This window comes from Crocodylus porosus, unplaced genomic scaffold (genome assembly GCF_001723895.1).
Source record: "Crocodylus porosus isolate Cpor-Errol unplaced genomic scaffold, CroPor_comp1, whole genome shotgun sequence".
In the NCBI taxonomy this organism is placed as follows: domain Eukaryota; kingdom Metazoa; phylum Chordata; order Crocodylia; family Crocodylidae; genus Crocodylus; species Crocodylus porosus.
Window position 1 is genome coordinate 2,322,433 of NW_017728910.1, and position 14,239 is coordinate 2,336,671.

At 39.6% G+C, this 14,239-nt stretch overlaps 2 long non-coding RNA genes across 2 annotated transcripts in view; one reads left to right on the top strand and one right to left on the bottom strand.

The window, feature by feature from the left end:
* Window positions 1-1,203: 1,203 nt before the first annotated feature.
* LOC109308689 overlaps window positions 1,204-14,239 on the bottom strand; it is a 26,983-nt gene continuing 13,947 nt past the window's right edge. The window contains exon 3 of the long non-coding RNA XR_002100674.1: window positions 1,204-1,368. This is a non-coding gene — a long non-coding RNA (uncharacterized LOC109308689). The remainder of the gene's footprint in view (window positions 1,369-14,239) is intronic.
* The window catches only part of LOC109308688, a 17,067-nt gene continuing 16,754 nt past the window's right edge, over window positions 13,927-14,239 (top strand). The window contains exon 1 of the long non-coding RNA XR_002100673.1: window positions 13,927-14,038. This is a non-coding gene — a long non-coding RNA (uncharacterized LOC109308688). The remainder of the gene's footprint in view (window positions 14,039-14,239) is intronic.

Sequence of the window (14,239 nt, forward strand, 5' to 3'; positions counted from 1 at the left end):
TGAATTCCCTGCCAAGTCATAGACACTAGGCTAAAGCTTTAACATTCCATGCTAAATTGCAAAAGAAAATTAAAAAAAAGAATAATAACTGCTATTAGTTTATGAGTAAAAATATTAGAACACAATGTGCTAAAGGTCATTTTATAAGACTGCAAGTCCTTTTGTGTTTAATTAGTTGTAAAATGTGATAAGGGATTACTGAAGATTGGTAGATATTATGTGCAATATTTATCTGTAAATACTAAGTAGCAACAGAGACATACAATTATGTAAGTAATCTGTAGTGCTCCAGATATTATGTAAAGTCATTCTTGGTACAACTCCAAGTATTAATTTTCTTGAGGTTTTAGGCTGTTTTGTTATATGACAATAGTTCAGATCTCATTCTATATTTTACTAAGGTGTAAATTCACTGCCTGAACAAAATGCATCTTAAAATTTTTTTTTCCCACAAACAATACTTGATTACAGTTTTTTAGCCAGTGCAATATTGGATACCAAGGACTTTGGAAGAAGTTAGGTCTATGTGTGAGCATTATTCTAAAACAAGGCACTTTGGACCAAATGATTAGGGAGTCCTTTCATATATAATCATACATAGTGTATATGTATGCATTTCTTGTTTTTTTTTTATTTGAATTTGATTTCTCAATTTTTCTCCTATTTACAATTAAAGTAATGAATTGAAACACTATGTGAAGAAACTAAGAGAATGATTTTTATTTTTGAATATACCTTGTGTTTTTTAATTTTAAATCAGTGCTACTTTTCTTCCCCTTTAAAATATATTAAATTAAAAATCACAATCAGCACTGGTCTTAAGTACTTTGAGCAAAAAACAAAGCATCCATTCATGTTTGCACTCTAGTAGGAGCATTTCCTCCTTAATCTCAGGTTCTCTTAGATAAATTCCAGAGATTATAAAAAGATTATATATGCTAGTGATTCTTTTCAGTATATTTTTAGAACAGGTCTCTGAAATAAGCCCCTGAAACACCAGTTTTAAAAGCCATGTGTTAATCCCTTGAGAGCTCAAATATATAGTCACTAAGGAGATAGCCAGCTTTAATGCAGTGCAGTCAATTCAAAAGGAAAGCATGAATGATGTACATCTATAGCAGCATGTGGGTACCACTTAATGCTGAGTGATGATCCAGCAGTCTTTTGTCCATCAGTTGAGACAATTAAGTAAAGGATGGGTAAAACAGGATTCTTGGGAGATCTGGGCCTAATGATATAAGCCTGAATGGAGCGATAAAGTTGAAGCAGAGCAATTAACTGCGAAGTTAGCATTGCCAGGGCAGGATGATCTTCCTCTTAAGCGAAGAAGCTTAAGAACCCAGAAATGGCAGGAAGAAAAGAATCCACCTGAGAGAGGAAGAGTCTATGTATTGTGGCTAAAATATTAGAGGTAAGGAGGTGGGAGGGGGCACAAACTCTCATACCTTTAGGTCCCAGCCAGCTTCAGCCAGACCCCTTTTTATTAACCTTGATGTGAAGTGGCTCAAGGCAACGGCATTTATACTCTTCTACAATGAGTTCTTTATGTCCTCCACAAACTATTTACACCAAGGAGATTATTGTTTTTAAACATGGCAACACAGTTTCTCTGGCTGCATCTACATGTTCATTAATATGTTTTTCCTAATGAATATTAAATTTAGTACCTCCAGTGTGAGGTACTAAATAAATTAAGCTGCCCTAATGTACAGTAGCATAAGCACACACTTTTAAAGTGATGCTAATGCACAGTAGGCTAAAAAGATATCAACAAAAAAATAAAAGTTGCCTTTAAAATGGACTGTGATTTTATACAGGCTTATGGAGATGGAGGAATATAATCAATACTCATGGGCTGTCATGGAAAAGGCTTTTGTGTTTAACATTTATGTTTATTATCATGTGGAGTAGATATACTTTCTGTTTCTTACTCAAGGTCAGAGCAATGGCTGATTTTTATCTTTGATTTAAGTGTGTCTTTAATTTTGCCAATGGTCTAAGCTAGGTTTTGAATTAACAAAATAATACATTTAAATACGTGATATTACTGAGGAAATCAAATAATATCTTTGTTCCACAATTCCAGGTGTTTTTTCAGGAGTGTGGGAGAACAGCTAGTAGATATGGTTTAGAACATGGTCATCTGTGCTGTTGGGGGGTGACACTTGGATCCAAGCTCTTTGGATCAAATCTCATTGGAGGATAGGGCAGGCTGACTTACACGCCAGCTGCCTGCAGTAGTCCTAAACAATTTCTATGGCAGTTTAAGTGTTCCATGGCACATGTCTGAAACTCAAGTAGGATTCAGCATTTCCTTACCATTAAATAGAATTTGCTTTATTTGGCATAGCATTATTGCTACTTAGGAAAAATAGAAAAAGATATTAGGACTTGGAAAGTACAGTATGCTATTTAAAAGAAAAAAAATCTAATTTGGCCATTAACACTGAAAAAGCCTTGAACTGAAGTTACTGAGAGAACTGATCCATTAAATGATTTCAAAAGCATCTATTTCTACAATGAGACTATAGAAATACATAATGCTGGAGTGATGTAGCTGTGATGGTAAAGAACATATGCAATAGATAAAGATTTTTCTTTGATATCTTTTATGGAAACACCTATATAAGTGAGAGGGATAGAGACATGCTTTCAAGTATTAAGTACCCACAGACCCGAGGAAGGCTACTCAGTACCCAAAACCCTCTATATTCCTTCCAACTCTGCAGTTAGTTCAAAAATAATTTTACACACAAAAATCCTCACCAATTATATAGAAATATAGGCCACATTACTAAGGATGAGTATAAGAGTATAATATAGGTATGTAGGGAGAGAAAAAAAACAGAAAAGCCAAAGTACAAATTGAGAGGTAACTAGCAAAGGGACATAAATGGTATTGTAAAAATATGTTAGAAGAAAGAAGATGACTATGTAAAGTGAAGGTCCCTTACTAAACAGAGAAGGGAATCCAGTAAGGGATATTACAGTTTCAGTAGTCAATGGCATAGCAGGCAAATATGTGACTAACAGCATATCCATATTTCTGACTGCACAGCACAAAGATAGCACACAATGAATTAGTCATGGTATAATGCTGTAGGGATACCTGTCTTCAGCCATGGCAGAGTTGGCATATCCTGTAAGTAACCATTCATACAGTACTTTGACTTACAGTTGTGACTTCTCTCCATTTCTTCTCTAGGATTAGAGTATTTGATATTTACAGTAGATGTCAAGGGGAGATGGTGGGTGTCAGCACTTGCCAGGATTGTGCCTTTAATTAAGTACTCAAACATGGGACATGGGTGATTTCTGAGTTCCTGTGTAAGCGTCAAATGCTATTACTATTATTTATTGATAAGGTAAAGTGATGCAGGCAGTCCTCTACTTACAATGTTTTGAGTTACAATGTTTCATACTTACAACATTTATAAATTGATACCATGTTTCAACTTTCTGACATCAGTTTCAACTTTACAATTCTTGATCTGATGCCATGCCAGCAAACAAGTTCGTTGCATTGCCCATCTCCCTGGAGAACATCTGTCCAAACTTTCTTGGACACTTTCTTTAAGAAAGCTGACAAAACTCAAGAAGACCCTGCAACCAAGACTCCCAAGAAGATTCGAGCCAAGAACCCTTCAAAAAGTCCAATCAAGAGCCTTTCAAAAAGTCCAGCAAAGTCTTTTTGGACTTTAAAATCAAAAAAATCCTTCCAAATCAATATGATTGCTATTTACAATACAAATACATTAATGTAGCTAGATTATTCATCTATAATTGACTGAGTAAAAAATTCTGGCCTTGGTTCAGGAACCAATCTCCCATTTATAACATTGTTCCAATGGGAAAAATCAGTTCTCAGTTAAGTCAAAATGTTGCAAGATGCGCTCTTCAGGAATCAATTATGTCCTAAGTCTGAGGACTGCCTGTATACAGATAGGACACTATCAGCTAATAATGAATATCCATAAAAGAATAACAGCATCAGTAAGCCATGTAAATATGTATGGCATAGTCTCATTGCATGTCAGCTGCATACCCCTTTAAACCAGGTCATGTTCATGAATTACACACTGTTAGATATAATATAGAAGAAACTCTATGGTCTAAAAAGATACTAATCTCTCAATATTAAGAGCAATGAAATTGAACCTTAGGTTAAGGACCTGAGTGATGGTGGTGCATTCTGCTGTGACATTTTCCTCTTAAATAAACATCAATCTTGTCCATGCTAAGACATTTCAACAACTAGGAAGTGGTATTAGAGACACACTGTGAGATACAGGACCAGATAGAGAGATGGAGTTCAGAAAAGATTTAAAATACTTAATTATAGATTAAAGGGGCATTGCAGGTGATATGCAATGAGACTATACCATAACTATTTACTTGGTTTATTGAAGCTCTTTTTCCTTTATGGATATTCAAAACTTCCTGTTGGTATATTAATTTACCTTTATAAATAAACAATAGAAATTAGCATGAAGAATGTAACTAAAAAACATGTGAGTAGATTATGTAACCCCTCCCCTTCTTTTCTGAGTAAAGAAACCCCTTGGAAAGGGATGAAAGAGCAATGACTCGAATTGTAGGCACAGGACAGGATGATGTTCTGAAATCCACAATAACAAGATTCCAAGAATGAAAAGGAGGATCAAGCATGACAGCGCAGCAAAGAGACTGAAAAGATAAGCATGTAGGACCTGAGATTTGGCTAGGAAGGAATACTTTAAAACTTTGGTGAAAGAACAGCTTCAGGGGAGCAGACAGGATGGAAATGAATTAGGAACAAATCCAGATCAGAGTTGGAAAAAGAATCCCATAGTTAAAAGCAAGCCTTGGAAACATATGAGAGAAGAGTGGTAGGGAGTCAATGGGTGCTTTTTCAGAAAGAGGATACTATAACAGGATGGGCCTTTGGGGTGGCTGTGATGGCCCCTAGGACCACCCTACTCTTGCCCACACTCCTGGTCTTCTATATAAGCCCCTCTTGTTTATCTCACCTGACACACCTTGATGCTTCTTAGATATTAATAGAGGGGCTGTCCCTGAATCCTGGAGTGCCCTCACTGGTGTCTCCCCTAGTTGCTTCTTATGGTTGCTGGGTCCTCTGCTCACTAGCCGAAACCATGCAGTTCCTCACAGGTGCCTCTCATATAACTGATGGACCTACTGGTGCCTAACTTGCACTGTGAGCCACCTATGGCCTAACTGGTCCTTTTTTTAGGCCTTAGTTAGGGCTTTTAACCATGGCTTCCTTTCATCCCTACAGCCAAGCCCATGCCTCACAAATGTTACTCCATTTACAGTTCAGTTCTTTTGTAGAAGCCACAGCCTTCTTAGCTTTAGCCCCGCTCTGCTGTGGCTATAGACTTCCAGCCCTGGCCTGCTGATTCAGGCCCAGCTGTCTTGGCCTCAGCCTGTTCTGGGTACCTTGGTCTCCAGGCCCCTCAGCCCTATATTACACCTTGTCTCAGCCTCCTGGCTTCCAGGGTCTCAGTTCTGCTTCATTCTGAAGTGTTTGGGCTTCTCCCCGTGCAGCCCATTGGGTGCCAGACCCAGGAACAGCTGTATGTTGGGTGTCCCTACAGTATCTCTGGCCTCCAATCCATTGCTAAAAGCCACAACTGGTCCTGTGGTCTAAAACTAGAACAAAAACACAAGCAGCTGCTTTAAACCAAAAATCTCCCTCTTCACATCATCATAGTGCTGCCAGGCCACCTTCCAATTCTCTGTCTCCCTCCGCCTTTGGGGTACTGGCCATGGCCTGCAGCTTCCTCTCCCCACCAGTGTGAGCCAGCAAGAGCTCCTCTCTCAGTAGGGTTCCAGGCTCTACTACCTCTGTTTCCAGAACCCAGGTTTATATCCCCATAGCTCCTCTCCCTTCACTCAGGTGTCCTCTTAACCAGATACAGGTTTGTCCCCTCCTTAAAGGGCAGCTTACTGTGCCTTCCCTCCTGCAGGTAAGCCCTGTTCAAGTACCTGGGGTTCTTTCTGATGCAGTCTTTCCCTTAAAGTACTAGGAGCCCTTGGCTCTCTGTTACAGATACCAGACTGTGCTCCAAATCTGAAGAGGGAAAAAGCTACAGGAGAGTGAAAATTCATCTAAAGTATAATTAGGGAGAGGAAGGGAAATTGTGGCTATGAATTAAATAATCAAAACAAGCAAGGTATAAGGGGTTTTGGTGATATTGTTTTCTGGATACACTATATTAAAACAAATCAAATGCCTGTATTTGGTTCTCAAGTGTTTTATAGTCTTTTGAATGTGATTAAATGACCCAGATAAATTGTTCTTGGTCAGAAAACTACATTAGTCTGAGAATTGGGTGATAGCTTTTGTTAATATGAGTATTAACACACTTTAATGATAGTATTTCATTCTCTTAATATTTTAATTTTAAATTCATGTTTTCAGCTCAGAAAACAGTAGTTTTGATGAGTTGTATCGAGTTCTATGCAGCAGACTAAAGAGAAAGTTGATCCCACAGTGGCATAACAGGGGTTAGTCATGAGATTTAAATGTGGAAAGAAGGATATATGTATTGTTTTAAAAGGCCTTTAGAACCTTTTAGACTTACAATATATTGCAAGAATGAAGGGAAAGAGCCGAAGATTTATTTATTTTTAATCAAAGTCAAATACCGATGAAAATAAAGATGTGAAAAGTCATGCTCAGGGATGAAGATTTAAGGTAAACATTACTAACCATAGAAATCACCCTAATAAAATAATTTAATGTAGAGAACTAGAAGAACTCTTCCACTGCCTCTGCCTCAAAGAATATTTCCACAACCAAAATGAATCCACTTCCAGCAACACTTCAGCCTTTGACAACATTAAGGAAAAGATCAACCCCCAAAAAACATCAGACTGGATACCTCACAGTGGACAAAATTCAAACCTTGACTGTTATATTGACTGCTTCAGGGAAAGAATGAAATAATCAACAACACAGACCACCGTAACAACCTCTCCCTTTCAGAGAGAAGGGCCATAGACTCCCTAAGATCTAACCACCAAATAGTAATAAAACCAGCAGATAAAGGAGGAACTATAGTTATCCTTAACTGTGAAAACTATATAAAAGAAGCCAACAGACAACTCTCTAACAACACCTACTACAAAAAAGTAGAGGATGATCTTACTCCCCTTTTCCCCTTGAAACTCAAAACTACTATCAAATCATTTCCATCAGAACTACAAGAAAAAATACAGAACTTGATCTCCTCACTACGCAACCCAGGGACTTTTTACCTGCTCCCTAAAATCCACAAACAAGGGAACCTTGGCAGAACTATCACATCCAACCAAGGAACCCCAGCTGAGGAAATACCAGGTATAATCGAACGAATCATAAAACCTCTTGTCACCCAAAGAGTGAGTTTTGTCCCAGATGCAACAGACTTTTTATGAAAACTTAAACATAGACCACATTCTCAGTAACATCTGCCTAGCTACCATGGACGTTACCAGTCTATATATCAACATCCCACACCAGAATGGCAATCCAAGCCTGCCTTATGTACCTCCAAGAGCAAAATTGCAACTCAGAGTACAGACCCAAATATATTACTGAACTTAGACACTTCATTCTCACACACAACAACTTCACTTTCAATAACCAACTTCCTGCAGACCATGGGCACCAAAATGGCCCCACAGTATGCCAAGCTTTTCATGAGCCACCTGGAAGAAAAATTCCTCAAAGACTGCACATTCAAACCCTTGCTATACGTATGATATATTAATGACATCATCATTTGGACTGAAAACTTGCAAACTCTGATTTCCATCAGGAATTCAACAATCACCCCTCCATCAGACTATCTCTGGAATACTCCAACATTCACTTTTTAAACACGATGGTCACAATCCAGAATGGTAAAATACAGACCACCATATACAAGAAACCCATGGACCATCTTATATAAATCTTCACAGAACCAGCAATTACCCTAAACACACCAAGAAAGCTGTAATATAAAGTCAAGCCCTCTGATACCTCTGAATTCGCACTGAGCAGAACACTTGTGATTGTCACCTCACAAATCTCAAAAAGGCTTTCACTCAATGTGGGCACAACACGGATACTCCTCCAGTGAGAGAGATCACACCTGGATACCACATGAAGAATTGCTGCAGTACAGAAGAAACCCCCCCATGAATCACACACCTCTGGTTATGATATACTATTCCTCCCTGGAACCTATACGGAAAATCCTCAAACAGTTGCAACCCATACTACAAGGAGACCCAGTTCTTAAAGAGATCTTCCCAGAACCACCCATCCTAGCCTTCAAACAAGCACTGAACCTCGCCTACCACATCACCAGAAGCAAACTTCCTATGGCCCAAAACATACCGAATGGATTCAGACCATACGATGACAAGAAATGTAAAACCTGTCAACATCTCTCCACCACCCCCCAAAACAGAACCATCAACATTCCTGGATCTTACAGCTGCACCTCCAGAAATGTAATATAACTCATCCAGTGCACCAAATGCCCTGGTGGAAAATATTTAGGAGAGACCAAACAACAACTGTGTATCAGAATGAACGCACACTGAAAGTGTATCAAAGAGAAGAATACCCAATTACGTGTGGGGACATAGTTCTCACAAGAAAACCACTCTCACTCCAATCTCTCAGTTCTAATGCTCATAGGGAATTTACAAAACACCTTTTATAGATAAGCCTACGAACTTCACTTTATTAACCAACTGGATACAAAAAATCATGGACTAAATATAGACACTGGATTTATAACACATTATAACCTGCCTAACATCTGACTCCCCAGGTATACTCTCCACTTTTTACCAGCTATTCTCATTCCTTCCCCCCCACCCTCATCCATTCACTACAGCTAGATTTATTCCCTTCCCCCACCCTCTCCAGGTGTCTCACCTACTGAACACCTCAATTTACATTTTCATTGACTGGCTTTCTTGCATACGTACTGGCCTCCGGCTGCTTTACTACTCCATCCAGGAAGAGCACAGACCATCCACAGACACTTCCTCAGCCTGACAAAGGGTATTTGTACCCAAAAGCTTGAAAGAATATTTTTTTCCAACTATATGAGTTGGTCTAATAAAAGATATTGGATTTACCCAAAGAACCTTGTCTGCCAATGTCCTTAGACCAACACTGCTACAACCTACATTCCTGTAACCATAGTTAACACACATGGGTCCTCCTGGAGATCTGCTGTTGCTTTTATTTCTGGATGATAGCACAAACACAATAGATTTGGAGCATTTAAAATATTTTCTATCAAACAGCTTCCTTTTTAATAACTAACTTTCCCTCTGCTTCACTCTATTTGAGCCCCACATATTTAGGGGATTTTTTTCCCCACCATTACAATATATGCATCATTGGAAAAAGAGCTAATAATGATTCAAGTCTTTTCTGTCCCCTCTGTTGGCACAAGACGCTTTAAAGCAGCTGTTTTTCTATCAACCTCCTCCAGCCTTGCAGGCTGCATGAATGATGCAGAGCTAGACAACAAGCTGTTTGAAGGGCATGTGGTTGGTCTGCAGATTGGATCAGGCCCACAGACTGGCCCGGTGAATGTTGGATCCAGTACAAAGGGCTGGTCTGTGAGCTCTTACCAGACCAACCCTGGATCCAGCATGCAGGGCCAGTCCAGCAAGGATACCACATAAAGCATGTGCCCCAAATCAGCTCCATGGGCTGCATGCAGTATGTGAGGCCAGGGCCAGGCCAGTGCACAAGTCTGAGACCCTCAGGCAGGACTGCAGACCAGATGGTAGGGTGTGGAGGCAGGTATAATCAGCTTGTGGGCCATGTCTTTGACACCCCTGCTTTAAATCAACAGTTCTGCTTTAGTTTCATTATGCATTTGTGATATGCAAATTATCAACCTCCTCAAACGTTGGCTGAAATTCAAATGGATTACCAACATTTTTTAAAAGCATAAAACTAGCATTTTTGATACAAAACAGGTCTCATATTAAAGTCACTTCACAGTATAGAAGGGTATTAATGTGGGGTATTAAAGCGGATATAACCCAATTTGTGGATGCACAGAGAACTAAATAATGAAAAAGGTACTATATATTGCGCAACATATATCAGTAAATAATAGGAAAAATAGATTTCTCCATCACCACATTCCCAACAGATAGCTCCCTATTTAGTAAAGAGTATAATTGAGCTATTTTTAGAGATTGAGAATAACAGGGAATTTAAATCAGATTATGACATTTAGAATATACTTTGTTGCTACTGTGTCTGTAATTGTATTGGCAGGACAGATAAATTATAACAACAGTACATTCCTTCCTCAAAAACCCTGTCAGTACTAATTATGGAATCATCAGCGATGTTTCCTTAGGAACTGTACAACAGGTTCTAAACACCTCATGAAAAATCTGCAACTGTACTACTGTCTCGGTCATCAATGTAAAATGGACCCGTATCATATGATGAGACTATACAATCCCTTAAGCCCTGATCCTGTAAGGTGTTTTGCAAATCCAGAGATCTCTTAATTCTTATTAACTAGCCATCTGATTTTGCAGCTCACTGCTTTACTCACATAAGTGTCCCAATGTGCATGATGTTGCATTTGAAATTAGTAGAGGCACTTGCAAGAATACGTGCGAGTTAAACATCTCTTGAAAGGTACTCAGCCCCATGCTAGATTCAGCCCTTAGCTCTGGGAGATTGCAATAGCTCCATTTTTTTGCCCTTGTACCCTTTAAATATGTCCATTATATTGCCATTGCAAGCACTTAAATTAAAAGTATCCTAATTGCAGGAGGTTTCTGGTGTCCTTTAGTTGACTTGTGAGTCACCTTGACCAACTTTTCAAACAGTTATTTTTTATCATAAGCTAAAATAACAGAACTAAAATGATCTATCAAGTGTATATACTAAAGACCAAGGCCATGATAATCCTCCCTCATTCTGGTATTGTTAAATAGTGACTCATTTATCTACAAAGTAAGAGTTAAAAAGCCATAATAGTTCAAATAAGATAACATTACAGTCCTTTTTAAAAATGTGCAAGTCTACCTTGTAGCATTTCCTATGACCACCATGAGATCTCAGACCACTATTAAGCTGAGAGTTGAGCACCTGTTTTGGGAGTTGGGCATCTGACATCCTCACAGAATGACTGGTTCAGCAAAGCTGATGCTTGAGAATCACTGACTCAATGCCGGTAACATTTGCTTCAGCAAGGATGCATTTGTGCAGCGATCTTCCCATTCGATATGGAGGATTTTCCAGAGGCATCATTAGTAATATCTCTCCAATCTCTTGATATGTTGATGATAGGTTACTCACATTTCATATCTGTAGTAGAAGAGAGTGAGGATGATGATGGCTTTGTAGATCTGAATCTTGCTGTCTTTTCAGAGATCATGATGAATGAAGCCATGCCGAAGCCATGTCCCAAAGGAGACACTTAAGCACCAGATCCTGCACTGTTATCTTCCACAATGTTCACTCTCTGAGGATGATGGCTGCTGAGATAGGGGAAGTGCTCTAGGGCCTTTCCCTTAATGGTAATTTGGAGATTGGGGATCACATTCATAGCCCAGAACAGGCTGGTAGAGCACTTTAGTCTTCTCGGTGTCAAGAGAGGTGCAAAGTTCAGTAGGCCTCTCCAAAGAGATCCAGCGCAGTCTAGAGGTTTTGCTCAGTGTGTACAAGGATGACATACAGTCATCAGCAAACTGAATGTCAAGGATGGTTGTTCTGAGTACTTTGGTCTTTGACCAAAAACATCCAAGGTTGAAAAGGCTTCCCTTTGTTCAGTATTCAATGTAAATTCTGGAAGGAAGATGGTCCTTAATGAGAAAAAGGATGACACTCAAATACATGGAGGAAAAAGTTGGGGTGATGATACATCCTTGTTTGACCCCAATTTGGATGACAAATGGATCCATCTCTGATCTACTGCATAGAATGGTCCTAGTCTATGGAGAAGCCTCAGAACCTTGATATACTTTTCAGGACATCCGAACATGGCCAGTACTTTCCACAAGGCTTTGACAGAAGCCTTAGTAAGGTCAATGAAGGCTATATACAGATCCTCATGTTGTTCCTGACACTTTTCTTGGATCTGGCAGGCAACAAAGATCATGTCAGTTGTCCGACAAGGTGGTCTGATGCCACATGAGATTCTGGCAGGACTTCCTCAGCAAGAAGAAGACAGTTCAAAAAGATATAGGAGAGAGTTTTCTCTGCTGTGGAAAGGAGAATGATTCCTTGATAGTTCCCATGCACAGACTTAACTCCTTTCTTGAAGATAGTCACAGTGTTGGCATTCCTTAGGTCCCCAGGGGTTTCTTCATTATTCCAAATCTGAAGAATAAATTCACTGAGTTTCAGTACCAGTTCCTCACAACCAGCCTTGTAGATTTCATCAGGTATGCCACCTGGTCCAGTAGCCTTGTTGTTCTTGGTTTCCTTGATGGGCACACTAGACTTCTAGGCTGGAGGGCTGGCAAGGGATCCCCCTTTTCAGGGTGTTGGGAGATGGACTCGGTGGTGGTATCCATCACAATTGACACACAGTTCAGGAGTGCCTCACAGTGCTTTTTACATCTCGCTTGGATAGATTTGCTGTCTTTGAGGATCTCTGAGCCATGCTGCAATTGCAGGAAAGTAGAACTATGGGAAGCTGAGCCATGGATGGCTTTCATTGCTTGTAAAAACTATGCTTATCATGTTTATTAGCATAGAGCTGGATCTCTTTGGCTTTATCTTGCCACCATGGATTTTTGATTTCCCATATCCTTCTTTGAGCTTCAGCTTTGAGGAGCTAATACATCTCCTTCTGTTGAGGATGAGGTGTCATCTTGCCAAGCATAATGAGCCTATTGAGGAGGGCTTGAATCTTGGCATTACTTTCATTGAACTTCTTGGTGTCAACAGGTAGTATAGACCAGTGGTCTCTAAAGTGGGGTACATACACCCCAGGGGGTGTGCAAGACGATCCATTGGGGTGTGGGAAGAAAATATTAGAACTTATATGTATATTTATATAAAATAAATATAAATAGATTGGGGGTGTGTGCTCAAAATTTTTTTACTGATGGGGTACGCGATCAAAAAAGTGTGGAGACCACTGGTATAGACAATGAAGTCAGCACAGGCAGTTTTAATCCCCTTCCAGAATTCCTCAATGTTGCCTTAATTTTTGGATAGGACAAAGAGTTTTTCATGGAGACACTGTTACTGTTGAAGATACTTATAGACTTTCTAATCTTGAAGAAATCATGTGTTGAGAGTCCTTTGCATTGCTTTTGGCTGTTTTTGGTGTTTTGGAGTAAACTGGATTTTCATGATGGATCTGACAAGACAGTCATCTGCCCAGCACCATGGCTTATGTCATATAGATGTCCATTCGACCATGGGTTCTAACAATAACATAGTGGAGGAGGTGCTAATGCTGCTCTTAAGATGGAGAACATTCATTAATGCTCACAGGCAGCTCCACAAGTTGACTGATGAACTGGTGATGTCTATATGACATATGTCTATATGTCTTGGTGGAGTGTGCAATGACAGCTTTGTCACTCACTGCATATAAAACAACGAATCACACTAAATGGCTTCTCTTGATCAGGCAACTTAATAGCATTCCTTATGTGTGGTCAACTTGATTTTATTCTGAATAGGCCTCATTTTCTTATTGGTGCAAATGTTTGGAAGTCATTTATGATGCATACACAAAGAAAGCAGGGGAGAGAGAAAAAACAAGTCATAATTATTCAGATACTCTTCTTCCTGGACTTCATCACCTATTTTAGATAGCTGAGTATTCTGATCACACTTGGGATTATCTGGTATGTTTATTGAAACTATTCTTACTCCATTGCTAAAACTAAGTGAGACCTGGATAAACTGTTCACCTTCAGAATCTCTCAACATCCTAAGGGATAGCCAGTACGGGCTTGTTGTGGGTAGGTCTTGCTTGACCAATCTCATTTCCTTCTATGACCTGTGACCTATCACCTGGTCAAGGGATAAGAGATTGATGTTGTGGCAGAAAGCCACCTTGGTTTCTCCCCAAAATCTCTGCCCTGTGACTATGTGATTAGATGGGCCAGCACAGATGGGCCCCTGATTTGACCAAACTTCCCATTTCGGAAAAGAGGGGGTGCTATAACTGCGGAGAGCCGGGCCACATCAAGCCCAACTGCCCAAAGTTAAGCAACAAACCCAAGCCCGTCAGACATGCAA